This window comes from Arachis hypogaea, chromosome 3 (genome assembly GCF_003086295.3).
Source record: "Arachis hypogaea cultivar Tifrunner chromosome 3, arahy.Tifrunner.gnm2.J5K5, whole genome shotgun sequence".
Taxonomy (NCBI): Eukaryota; Viridiplantae; Streptophyta; class Magnoliopsida; order Fabales; family Fabaceae; genus Arachis; species Arachis hypogaea.
Window position 1 is genome coordinate 46650232 of NC_092038.1, and position 13620 is coordinate 46663851.

Consider the following 13620-nt stretch of genomic DNA (forward strand, 5'->3'; position numbering starts at 1 on the left):
ACTAGGATATAAATGGTCGCTAAAATTGGTCGCTTTTTTTTTAATTTAACGACTTAGTTAACAATCAAAACAAAGGAAGGAATGTCCTTGAGACTCTTGGTCATAAAATCGATCGCTATTTTTTAATTTAGGAACGATTTTGCAACCGATCTGTAGGTAAATAAAATAACGTGGTTGGTTGCTAAAGTTGTGGTTACTAGATCGGTGGCTAATTTTTAAATTAGCGACCGATTTTATAAACTAATCAGTTACAAAAGCGGCCGCTATGTAAAAAGAAGATATTTTCTAAATTATCCTCACTAACCCTAACTCACCACTACCATTCTCATCTTCTCCAATTAGATACCATTGTCGTCTCTGAGTGCCGTTGTCGTCTTCTTCACCACCATCTTCTGCGCGCCTCTCGCTGCCTTCTCCTGAGGTCCCGTCGGCATCGTCTTCTCTGGTCTCGACGCCATCTCCTAAGGTATCCTCTCTGTCTTTTTCTGCAGTCTTGGTGTCGTCGCCTACGTCGTTGAGATCTCGGCGTCATCTTCGTCGTCTTCAAGCAGGTAACCTCCTAATCACCGATTCTGATCATGCTGTTAGGTTTGGTTTTTTTCCCCCTCTGGTTAGGGGTTTTAGCGATGTGCTCCCACCAACATTAGTTCCGTCTTTGATATAGATCAAACAACCACAGGCTTGCCAATTTTGAACAGAATGATCGTCGCTTGGAGATATTCTCACTACCAGTGATCACTCTGAGCTCGGCATTCCTTCCTCTGCATCATTTCTTTCAGCTCGACGTGCCTTCCAACACAGCCGATAAAATTTTTGATGAACTCTTTCCTGATTTGATTTTATTTATGCAATTACATTTATCTGATGCTAGGTTTGGAACTATTGAGTAATTCGGTTGTGGATGAACTCTTTTCTCTATTTTTCTCATTTTGTTTTCTACATCAATGTTTGAATTCTGTGTTTCATTGCTATTGAATTGCCATGGTTGATAGTTTCAACAATGTTCTAATAATGACTTTGATATTAATTAGTTCTGAAGTTTTTCATATACTCCTATGATTAAATCTCATTGCAATTTAATAGATGAAAAGCAACAACATATTTTAGTGAAGCTGTAGATTTAAGAAATGTAGTATAGGAATCTTGGGAATGTTTTTTGCAGGTTTTTACTAGGGTAATGCTTTTTTTTCTTCTTTCATTGTTTTCTGTAGTTTCGATGTAAAATCTTATGTTTTTTGTTTATTTATTATTATTTTTTAAAGGTTGATACATGGAATGCAGAGAATTGACTGTATTCACATAAGCTGATACAAATCTTTAATAAAATCTATGTTTCTTTCTTTAATGTTCGTGTTTTTGATCTTTAGTATAATCTTGGGGAGTTCTTCTTTCAAGGTGTTCATGTTATTTGGCCAAACTAAGATGGTTTTCATGTTAACTAATTAATTCAATTTTCATGCTTAAGGTTTCTCTTTTTATATAGATGTTGTCATAAATGAATATTTTAGATTGTTTAAGAGGATAACTTTTGACAGTACATTTGATTTTGGGGGGGAGTTATAAGAATGGATGAACTTTGTAACGGGAGAATGTGTGTGCTTCTTGTGTTTATTTTGTATCTCCCAGCAAATCATTAGTATTGTCTTGAGCTAAAGAGTTCAGTTTTGTAATTATTGAACCTTGATTGGTTACCACGATTGATCTATTTATACTGTCTCGGCAAGAACTATATTGTTTATCCCTGATTGGTTATTTCTAAGGCTAATATACCTCGATCTAGTTATGTTGTTGTGCTAGTTCATATAGGAGTTTCGGGTAGTCAAACATATTATGATTTCTAATTGGTAAGTGGATTGAGCTTTTTATAGACTATAGTTGTGCAGGAGCTATTTATAATTGTGGCCCGTGAACCATCAACTTGATGTGCTTTTTTAACACAGTCCATAATCACAATTCACAACTTGAATGGCTAATGGATCTACCGCCTCTAGTTTTTATAGTATGCAGTGACAACAAAATCTCATTTTATATACTGAATAGACTTTGTTTGTAATGATATCCCCCACCCCTTTTAAATTTTTTCATGACAAATTTTTTCATGTTGAATTTCTTCAAACATTGGTAATGAATTTTGGTGACGAGTTGTATTCTAAGTTATGGAAGTTTTAATATTTTCAATTGTTCATTTCTTTGTGACTGTTTGTTGTCTTTTCTATTCTTTAGTGAATTTCTGAACTCAATTTTTTTGGATTCATATATTCAGTGCGTGGTTAGTGTCTAGAGATAGTACAGTATGGAGAACTCAGCAATGCAAAATATATCACTGAGACCTTATAGTATATATTCTGTAGTTTCTTTAAATTTATTTTCCCATCATTCAAATTTGCACGGGCTATACCTCTACGAGTTACTGCTGTGTTCACCTATGTACGTGTTTTGATTGACAGTTCTAATCTTATGTTAGCGTTTACATTTAGAAAGGGAAATTTAATTTGAATTTTGGTTTTACTATTCAGTTAGGTCCCAAATTCATGAGGGAGAATGGACTTACACATGTGACTTTTTCAACTGCAGACGGAGCTCTAGAGGCAGCACCTGCATTGAGAACAGTATTTGTTTTATACGAAGTTTTTTGTTTATGATTTCTTATTATTAACCGTAAAATGGACTGTGTTGCGTTATAACTTAATAGTTTTTCATACCCATTGGGATTTGTGATGTCTCGGTTGTTGATATATATAATATCTTCATTCTGCATCTTAATACATGGTTGAGGTGAAGTAATTAATTTCTTGGCCATATGACAGTTCCTAGGTGAATTTTATTAGCAAATTCGTATGCTATACCTTGGATTTTCTCAGATAAGGTGGGACTATAAAGAGACCTAAGGGACCAAATCTCCTAAGTACCAAATCACTGTCAATTGAAAGTTGAAACTGTTGCATGCATGTGATTGTACTTTGAGTGCATTTGATTTTTTGTTTTTGCAACTCTTATTTATTTAAAATTTTATATGTATAAATATGCTTAGTTGCTTATTAGTTATTACAATAATGAATACTTATCTACTAATACTATAGCTGACTTTATTTGCATTACAACGGTGAAGTAAAATGACTACCAACTAATACATACATGCATCAAAATATTCTTTACTTATATTCACATAGAATAGTTGTCAGACTGCAACTTTTGTGATTTTTAAAGCAAAATATGCTCCTATAAAACTATCTGTTAACCAATGCTTTATTTATATCCATCAAATGCTTTTCTTATGTCTGTCAATAGGACCTCATGGGTGAATAGCTCTTGAAGAGGGAACTCTTGCGAAAATATAAATAAATAGTCCAAATACATTAAATAATTGTGAGACTTTTTCATTAAAAAGCATTTGAAGAAGGAAGTAATGCACCAAATGAGATGGATGTGTAGTGTGAAATAGCCAGAGTTAAAAAGGGAAGAATTATTTGTGGACTTGGAATAGAATTCACTGCAATTGACAAAAGACCTAGTTATCGTGGCCCTAGTTCTCAGTCATCCGATTGGTTGCAAAGGTCATAACATGAAGAAGTAATGAAGAAAATGAAAGAAGAGAACGACGACTTGAAAACTAGGATGGAAAAGACAGAAAAATGACTTGAACTTAATAACCGTATGCTTCAAGAAATGATGAAATAGCTTAATTTTAAAATTCCGATTCCTCAACTAGAAGGTGGAGAAACAAATAGAGAGGATGAAGATGGTGAATGTACGTCTGAAGAGTGATTAGTAGTTGTGATGCTAGTTAGTAAATCGACTTTAAATGATGTAATTAGTAATATGAGAGTGTTATTTACTTATTATTGTTGTCTATGATATTGAATTGATAAGTTATTTTGGTTATTGTTTAAGTGTGTTATGTTATTTTGGTTATTGTTTAAGTGTTGTTTACTTTTATGTGTTAAGGTGTAGGTTTTGTATTGATGGTTTTTCAATAAAATGATAATTAAAAAATTAGGGCTAGCCATGGAAATTTGGTCACTAAAATGCTTGGTTGCTAATTAACGATCAATTTAGCGACTGAAATGTTGGTTGCTAAAATACAGGTCCACACTTATTGATCGAATTAGAGACTGAAATGTTGCTCACAAATTAGCGACCGAAATAACGGTCGCGAATTGGAGATCGAAACACTGGTCACAAATTAGCGATTGAAAAGTTGGTCGCTATTTGGAGACCAATTTACTCAGAAACCGATTTAGCGACGAAAGATTTGGTCACAATTTAGCGACTGATTTGGCGACCGATACTCTTTGATGAGGGTTTGGTGGCCTAATTAACAAATCGGTCGCTAACGTTTAGCGACCGAAGCTGGTCGTTATTTTCTGATTAGCAACCATGGTTTTAGCGACTACCCAAATCGGGCGCTAAATCGGTCGCTATTTCAATAATTTCTTATAGTATTACTTTCTTAAACTATGCTATTTATATGAGATATGTTGATATGCGGATTTGTGGATTAGATCTGCAGATATTACTGCCAAATCCACAATCTAATCTTACCATATTGCGGATCAGATCTTATCAAATCCGATAGCTCTGCAGATCGGATAATATCCGTAAAATTTGGATCGAATGTAGATAATTACTGCAGATATACAGATATTATCCGATCCATGTACAACTTTAAAAATTAGTCCTGCTAATATTAGTTATGATATTAATATTTTAATGAGATTAATATGAGGACGAACTTGTTTTATAAGTTGGGCCTTTTTTTAGCAATGGTATAATTTATAGGTTAAACATCCCCGTTTGTCAACTACAAAAAGAAAGCCGGATAGGATTTTTGTTTTGGTTGTCATGAAGGAGTTAAATACAATTTAATACAAATTTGAATATTAATTTATTTGTTAATTAAAATTTTAAGTAATGAATACGTGAAAATAAGGGTAATTCACCTATATAAACCAAAAGACCATCAAAATCACTTGAATCTCTCAAAGTTAAAAACTTTATCTAGATGTCTTCCTTTAGATTTTTATATAAATTAAATTCAATGAATTCGAATTAGGTATTTGAGTAGTAAATCGAATCTATAAGATTCAAATTACTTAAAATGCTTATGTACTACTAAATCGAATTAAAGAGGTTCGATTTGACCTCTTGCATAGTGATATGGATAAATTCGATTTACAATTGACCGACAAAAATTTGAATTTTTCCTATAATAAATCGACTCAAAAGATTTTGATTTAGGACCCATAGCAAATCGAATGCAATAACTTCGATTTACTGGCTAACGTTTATTTTAATAATTCAAGTCTAATAGATTCAATTTACATGTAATTGTCTATAATCTGTATGAATTGTTGATTTTTTTTTGACAAAATAAATAAAAAATTGATCATACATAATAATAATAATAATAATAATAATAATAATAATAATAATAATAATAATAATAATAATAATAATATTGAAAGTACTTCAAAAAAGTAGTAAAATATGTTATTTTATATATTATTTTTAATTTAATAAAATATTAATTTTTAAAAAATCTCATAATTAAATATTTTGTTAGTTTATTTTTCTAATGCTTGAAATAAAATATTTTTAATTTTTAAATTATTATTGATTATGTGAAATATTTTATTTAAAATTCGAGTACATGCATGATTATTTACATTTAAATTTAATTTATTTTAATTGCTTTGCATGAAATAAAATATTTTTTTAATTTTTAAATTATTATTGATTATATAGAGTATTTTATTTAAATTTTAGTACATGCATGATTATTTAATTTAAATTTAATATTTTTTTAATTGCTTCGCTTGAAATTAAATAATTTTTTTAATTTTTAAATTATTATTGATTATGTAGAGTATTTGATTTTTAAATTTGAGTACATGCATGATTATTTACAATTAAATTTAATCTTTTATTTAATTGTTTTGAATGAAATAAAATAAATTTTTTAATTTTTAAATTATTATTGATTATGTAGAGTATTTTATTTAAAATTTAAGTACATGCATGATTATTTACATTTAAATTTAATTTTTTTAATTACTTTGCATGAAATAAATAAATTTTTTAATTTTTAAATTATTATTGATTATGTGAAATATTTTATTTAAAATTTGAGTACATGCATGATTATTTACATTTAAATTTAATCCTTTTAATTGCTTCACATGAAATAAAATAATTTTTTAATTTTTAAATTATTATGTAGAAAAGTATTTTATTTCATGTGAAGAAATTAAAAAAATAAATTTAAATATACATATTCATGTATGTACTCAAATTTTAAATAAAATACTCTACATAATCAATAATAATTTAAAAATTAAAAAATATTTTATTCCATTTATTAAAAAGAAAAAATAAACTAACAATATATTTAATTATGAGACTTTTTTAAAATATTAAATTAAAAATAACATATAATATAACATAATTTAGTACTCGTTTTAAATATTCTCAATAATTATTATTATTATTATTATTATTATTATTATTATTATTATTATTATTATTATTATGTATGATAAATTTTTAATTTACTTTGTCCAAAAAAAGTAATCATTTATATATAATAATAAGATTGTAGTCAATCATACGTAAATCGAATCCGTTAGATTCGAATTATTAAATAAATACTAGCTAGTAAATTGAAACTATTGTATTCGATTTATTATGGGCCTTCAATCAAAATCCTTTGAGTCGATTTATTATGGGCAAAATTTAAATTTTTGTCAGTCCATTATAAATGAAATTCATCTATATCAATTTATTATAAAAGAGGTCAAATCGAACCTTTTTAATTCCATTTAGTAATACATATATATTTCAAGTAATTCGAATTTTATAAATTTAATTTACTACTCAAATACCTAATTCGAATTCATTGAATTCGATTTATATAAAGATGTAAATAGAGACATTTAGATAACGTTTTTAACCTTGAGAGATTTAAATAATTGTGGTGATCCTTTGGTTTATATGGATGAATAATTCTAAAAGTTAATTTATTTTATGAACGGTGTATATTATCTTTGTTTTTGATAATTAAATTAGTGAGTCTATTAGTCAATAAATTGGTCCATTATTTTATTTTTATATTTTGTCCCAATGTAGCTCAATATATATAATAGTCAATCTAATTAGTGGGAAATTGTTATTTAGGTAATTACTATTTTTATACATAATATTATAGATTTTTGATTCAGTAAAACAAGTTAAAATAAGAAACTATGTTAATGTATATAATTTTTAATTAAGTTATATCTTAACAGGTTGATCATTATTAATTTTATCAACTACCTACAAAATAAGAGATTAACTGATTAAGTGTAACCACTTATATATTATTTCTAAAATGAGTTAGTACTTGCAAAATTTCCTAAAAAGAAAAAAGAAAAACACTTTAGGGATCCAAATTAATTAATTAATTTTGTTCTATTTAAAAACTAATAATCTATATAAAAAAACGTATTAAAAATCAATTTAGAGGATTATTCTATAATAATAATAATAATAATAATAATAATAAGAATAATAATATATAACAATAAGTTTATCTTTTAAGTACCAATGAGTTATAGCTCAAATACTATAATCTTCCCATATTCACCTAAGAGGTCGCGGGTTTGAGTCTCCCTATCTCTTTGGTAAAAAAAAAAGTTTATCTTTTAAGTAAATAAAATTTTTTTAAAGCCATTTAAAAAGATTCCTTCTTGTTACACAGATCCAATTTAAAAAGAGAAATTAAAATTTAGTATCCTAATTCAAATTCAAATATTATGTTATTTTGTTTTATTTTATCATAATTTTTATCATGTCTTTTTTTAAGGCTGAGAGGAGGTTAAATATTACCAGATTGAAAAATATACACAAACTTTTATGTGTCTTTCTTTTTGTAATTGACGAATTTTTAGGCCATAAACTCCACTATTACCAGAAACAAAAAATCCAATTTATAAAATAGGTTCGTCATCGTGTTAACCTCATTAAAATATTAAATACCATAATCAATATTAGCAGGACTAATCTTCACTTTCATCTTGTGAAAAGAACAATAGACTTTTTTTTTTATATTTTTTAACAAAAACATGCAAAGAGACCATTTTTGTCTCCTACAGAGGCATTTATCAAATAATTATAATAAACGACATATATTTACACATGTAGATACAAATCTCTTATCTACACCAAAAAATTCACCTAAATAAAAATATATTATTAATAATATTTTTATTTATAAGAGAGTATAAATTATTTTTTAATTTAATTAATATACTTAATTTTTTTATAATTATCTTTTATTAATTGTTTTAAAAGTCAATCTCAAATTTAATATAAATCAAATCTCAAAAAAGTAAAAAATTCTCTTTCATTAGGACATTTATAATTATACAATTTTTTTTCAAATAAAAAATTTAAATTTTTATATCATTAATCTTAAAAAAGATCTCAAATCACCTCAATATATTTTATAAAAAATCAAAACATCTTAAATTTGATTAATCTCTATTTATTGAAAATAAAAATATCTAAAATTATTGGTTTATGACCTGAAAAATAAAACAATAAATAATAAATAAACACTAATTCGTTAATTATAAATGTTATGTGTTTAAAATTATAGATGTTATACGTATGAAATTATAATGGTTAAATTAAAAAATTTTAACAACTTCCATTATACAACTCATATTTTTACATATAGTCTATTATAAAATAAAAAATAAAATATAAACAAAAATTAAAAAACAAATTTTTAAAAGAAATTATTAATTCATGTATTAGAATTAATGAATAAGCGTACATATGAATATCAAATAAAAAACATTACAACAATTAAAATCATGACCTATTGGTACACATGTAAGATAATTTGAAATATATAATAAGACACATATTTTAAAATTTAGTGATATTAATTATAAAAATTTGTTAATTATGAACATTATATGTATAAAATTATGGATGTTATGAGTACGAAATTATGGATGTTATGTATACCTGATGTCAGGGCATCTTGGTCAGTTTCACTGACCTTTTCTTTACTATTTTAGGGTAGTTTCATGCAATTTCTTAGTGAATAAGCAAGTTTTGGAGAAAAATACACTTACACCTTGATTCAAGCAAACATTATGAACTTTACATGGTTTCATGATAATTAGGCAGAAATTGAATGATATAATTGATGATGCATAATCTCATGACTTGGAACAGAGCTTTGATGCACTTTAATTGCTTGATTTCAGGACAAAGGAAGTAAGAAGGAGCCACGTTAGCAGCCACGTTAATCTAATTAACGTGATCACTAACGTGGAATAGGGACAAGCTTGTAGCGTTAATGAAAAAGGTGACCCCCAATAACGCCTTCGAAGCCATCATAGCCCACGTTAGTTGCCACGTTAAGTACATTAACGTGGTAGCTAACGTGGAGGAAAAGAGGTGCTCCAACGTTAGTGGTAAAAGTGAATGCCACTGACGTTCCACAAGGGCACATTTAGCCACGTTAAGAGTCACGTTAATCCAATTAACGTGAACTCTAACATGGGAGGAGGAAGCAATCGCCAACGTTAGTGACACTAACCTTTGTCACTAATGTTGGACTAAGCCAAGAGTGCCCACGTTAAGACCACTAACGTGAAGAGTAACATGGAGCTAAGCATGATGGGCCAACGTTAGTGACATTCACCTTTGTCACTAACATTGGAGATGGCAATCACCACCACGTTAGTGGTCACGTTAATCCAATTAACATGAACTCTTAACGTGGGAAGGAGGGGCGTTTGGAGCGTTAGTGACAAAGGTAAGTGTCACTAACACTCTCGAAGCTTAGGCATGCCCACGTTAAGGGTCACGTTAGTTACACTAACGTGAACTCTAACGTGCGAAGAAGACCCAAGAGCCAACGTTATTGAAAAAGGTGAATGCCAATAACGTTTGTGAAGGACCAAGAGGCAACGTTAGTGGTCACGTTAGTTCCACTAACGTTGAAGTTAACGTGGATCATTAGTGGGTTGGAACGTTAGTGGAAGAGGTGATCGTCACTAACGTTCTCGAACCCACATTTTCACTTAATGTTAACACCACTAACGTCCTAACTAACATCCATGCCTAACTCACACTTTTCTGCAAGCAAAGCTGAGCCCACTAAAGATTGTAACTGCTTCAACTCAAGATCAAAGGCCCATATCTAAGACTTGAAGAACTAACTAGAAGATCAAGAAGAGTAGTATATATAGGAGTAGTTTTGAACTAGAAAGGAGCTTGGCAATTTGGAGAACTACACCTTGTATATTTACTTTTCTGCACTTTTCTAGTTACTGAAGAATGTACTCTTTTCTACCATTTTCCATTTCTATTTCCAGAGCTATGAACAACTAAACCCCCTTTCATTGGGTTAGGGAGCTCTGTTGTAATTTGATGGATCAATTCTAGTTTTCATTCTTCTTCCTCTTTCTTTTCTCTTGATTTGCTAGAAAGCTTTCGATCTTAATTCAATTGGTTAGTTGTCTTGGAAAAGAAACTCTCCATAATTGGATCTCCTCTGAGCCTTGGAAAAGATATGAGGAGATCATGCTAGAAATGCTTTCTCATGTTGGACCAAATTGGGGTTTGGACGGATATAGTGACATGTAATCCTCCCAACACTTTGATTTGGAAATACATGTGGTATAATCAGTGACCATACTTCATCTCTTCCCATGAGCAATTAAATCAAGGAATTGGACAATTGTTCAAGCTTAGAAAGATTGGGTTGCCAAGAAATTGGGATCCAATCACCTAAGATTGCCAAGGAGATCAATGAATGCATTGATTGAGGAAGAGATGAGAATGAATTTGATCTGGAGAATGCAACATCTCCTAAGCCAAATGAATCTCCCATTTTTGATCTTACCCATTCTCTTTACTTTCTGCCATTTATCTTCATGCTCATTTCCCCAAATCCCCATTTAAGATTCTGCAATTTACTTTTTGCATTTTACTTTCCCGCTATTTAATTTTTTGCAATTCTCAACTCAATTTCTGTTAGCTCAACTAGCACATCTTTCCAACTAAAGTTGCTTAACCAATCAATCCCTGTGGGATTCGACCTCACTCTATTGTGAGTTTTTACTTGATGACAATTCGGTATACTTGCCGAAGAGAAATTTGTTGAGAGACAAGTTTTCGTGCATCAAGTTTATGGCGCCGTTGCCGGGGATTGATTTTGTATCGACAATGATTAAGTTAGAAGTTCACTAGATTGAGCATTTTCTTTTGAGATTGAGCATTTTCTTTTGATTGTTTATTTTACCTAGTCAATTACCTTTAGTTTCAGTTATTTTCTTCCTCATCCCCTCTCCCCTCTTTGTTTTCTTTTTCTTTGTTATTATTTACAATTCTGCTCGCTAACCCACTAACTGTTTGATAATTTGCACCACTCAAACTAACAGCCACTCTAACAAGAATAACCTCTTCATTTTATTTCTTGCTGTGTGCTCTGTTAGTTGTATGACAGGGAAAAGAAGCAGAGCTTCAACTTCCTTTGATTCGGAACCTGAGAGGACCTTCCTTAGATTAAGGAGGGAAGCAAGAGGAAAAAGAGCTATTGGTGCTGAGGAAGAGGAAGAATACTTTGAAACAAACATGGAGGAGAACATGGAAAACAACCATGAAGGAGAAGCTCATAACCATGCCAGAGAGGGCCCTGTGAATCATGCTGGGCAAGAGAAAAGAGTTCTAGGCTCTTACATCAATCCAAACCCAGGAAATTATGGAAGTAGCATCCAAAAGCCAACCATACATGCCAATAACTTTGAATTAAAACCCCAGCTCATCACCCTTGTTCAGAACAACTGTTCATTTGGAGGAAGTGCCCAAGAAGACCCCAATCAACATCTAACCACCTTCCTAATAATACGTGACAATGTAAAGTCTAATGGTGTTCATCCATAGACTGCTCTTGTTCCCTTTCTCACTCAGGAACAAAGCATCTAAATGGCTGGAATCCTACCCGAAGGAGAGTTTAACAAATTGGGAAGATGTGGTGAACAAGTTTCTAGCGAGATTCTACCCTCCTCAAAGAATCAACAGGCTGAGAGCTGAGGTTCAAACTTTCAGGCAACAAGATGGTGAAACTCTTTATGAGGCATGGGAGAGATTTAAGGACTTAATAAGAAGGTGCCCACCAGACATGTTCAATGAATGGGTTCAACTGCACATTTTTTATGAAGGTTTTTCCTACAAGTCAAAGAAGGCCGTGGACCATTCATCAGGGGCTCTCTAAACAAGAAGAAGACCATTGAAGATGCCATAGATGTCATTGAGACTGTAGCTGAGAATGACTACTTCTATGCTTCTGAAAGGAGCAACACTCGAGGAGTGATGGAGCTAAACCACATGGATGCACTGCTGGCTCAAAATAAGATGATCACCAAGCAGTTAGCTGACCTTACCAAGAAGGTGGAAGAGAACCAAGTTGCAGCAATCACCACTTTATCACCAGCTCAAAAAAGAGTGAATGCAGGAGAAGAAGGTGACTGGGAATAAGCCAATTATGTTGGGAACTCACCCAGACAGATCCATGATCCATACTGAAAAACATACAATTTTGGTTGGAGATACCACCCTAATTTTGGGTGGGAAATCAACAAGACCAAGGCCAAGACCAGAGACGCCACAACCACAATCCCAACAACAATGCAACTCACCAACACCCCTTATAGAGATCATATCAACACCCACCTAATCACCCTTTTCAACCTCCTAACCTCAACCCACTATCACCAACCGAAGATAGACTCTCCAGAATTGAGACTCTACTTGAAGGCATATGTAAGGAAGTTCAAGACAACAGAGTATTCAAGGATGAAGTGCGAGCCAATATAAAATACCATAGAGACACCATCAAGAGGCTGGAGTCCTAAGTGGGGTATCTATCTCAACAGTTTCCCAAACCTACTGATAGTTTCCCAAGTGACACAGAGAAGAACCCAAGAGGAGAAACAAAGAAAGTAAGATGGGAAGAATGCAAGATGATCACTATAAATGATGAGAGGAGTGTAGAAGAAGTATACACACAAACAGAGCACCTCCAAGACAATCCAAAGGAAAAGCATGAAAAGAGAAATCAAGCACCCCATCCCACACACAGGGAGGAACTAAAGAAAGAGGAGACTTTGAACCCATATGCACCTTTTCCCCAAAGGCTCAAGGGTGGTGTAGCAAGGAGAGTATATTCAAGGTTCCTCGACATGTTTGCATCCCTTCATGTGAACATACCGTTCATTAAGGCTCTTCAGTAGATGCCATCATACATCAAGTACATAAAGGAGCTGCTGACCAAAAAGAGTTCACTGAAGGGTGGGCAAACAATAGTGATGAATAAGGAGTACAGTGCTCTCATTCAAACAGAGCCACCTACAAAGAAGAATGACACAGGGAGTTTTCACATCCCCTGTGCTATAGGAGAAGCAATGATTGATAAGGGACTCTGTGACCTGGGAGCAAGCATCAACTTAATGCCTCTATCCCTCATGAAAAAGCTCCAAATCAATGAGCTAACACCCACGGACGTAATCATTAAACTGGCCGACAAAACTCAAAAACAGGCAATAGGAGTGGTTGAAAATG

General features: G+C 31.4%; 1 long non-coding RNA gene and 1 other non-coding gene across 2 annotated transcripts; one reads left to right on the forward strand and one right to left on the reverse strand.

Moving 5' to 3' along the window:
• The first annotated feature begins 246 nt into the window (after positions 1-246).
• LOC112790502 (uncharacterized) lies at positions 247-3890 on the forward strand. Its single transcript, XR_003196659.3, has 2 exons — positions 247-551; positions 665-3890. It is a non-coding gene; the product is annotated as an uncharacterized lncRNA (long non-coding RNA).
• An 8189-nt stretch (positions 3891-12079) lies between these two features.
• LOC112793972 (small nucleolar RNA R71) lies at positions 12080-12183 on the reverse strand. Its single transcript, XR_003198656.1, has one exon. It is a non-coding gene; the product is annotated as a small nucleolar RNA R71 (small nucleolar RNA).
• Positions 12184-13620: the final 1437 nt, after the last annotated feature.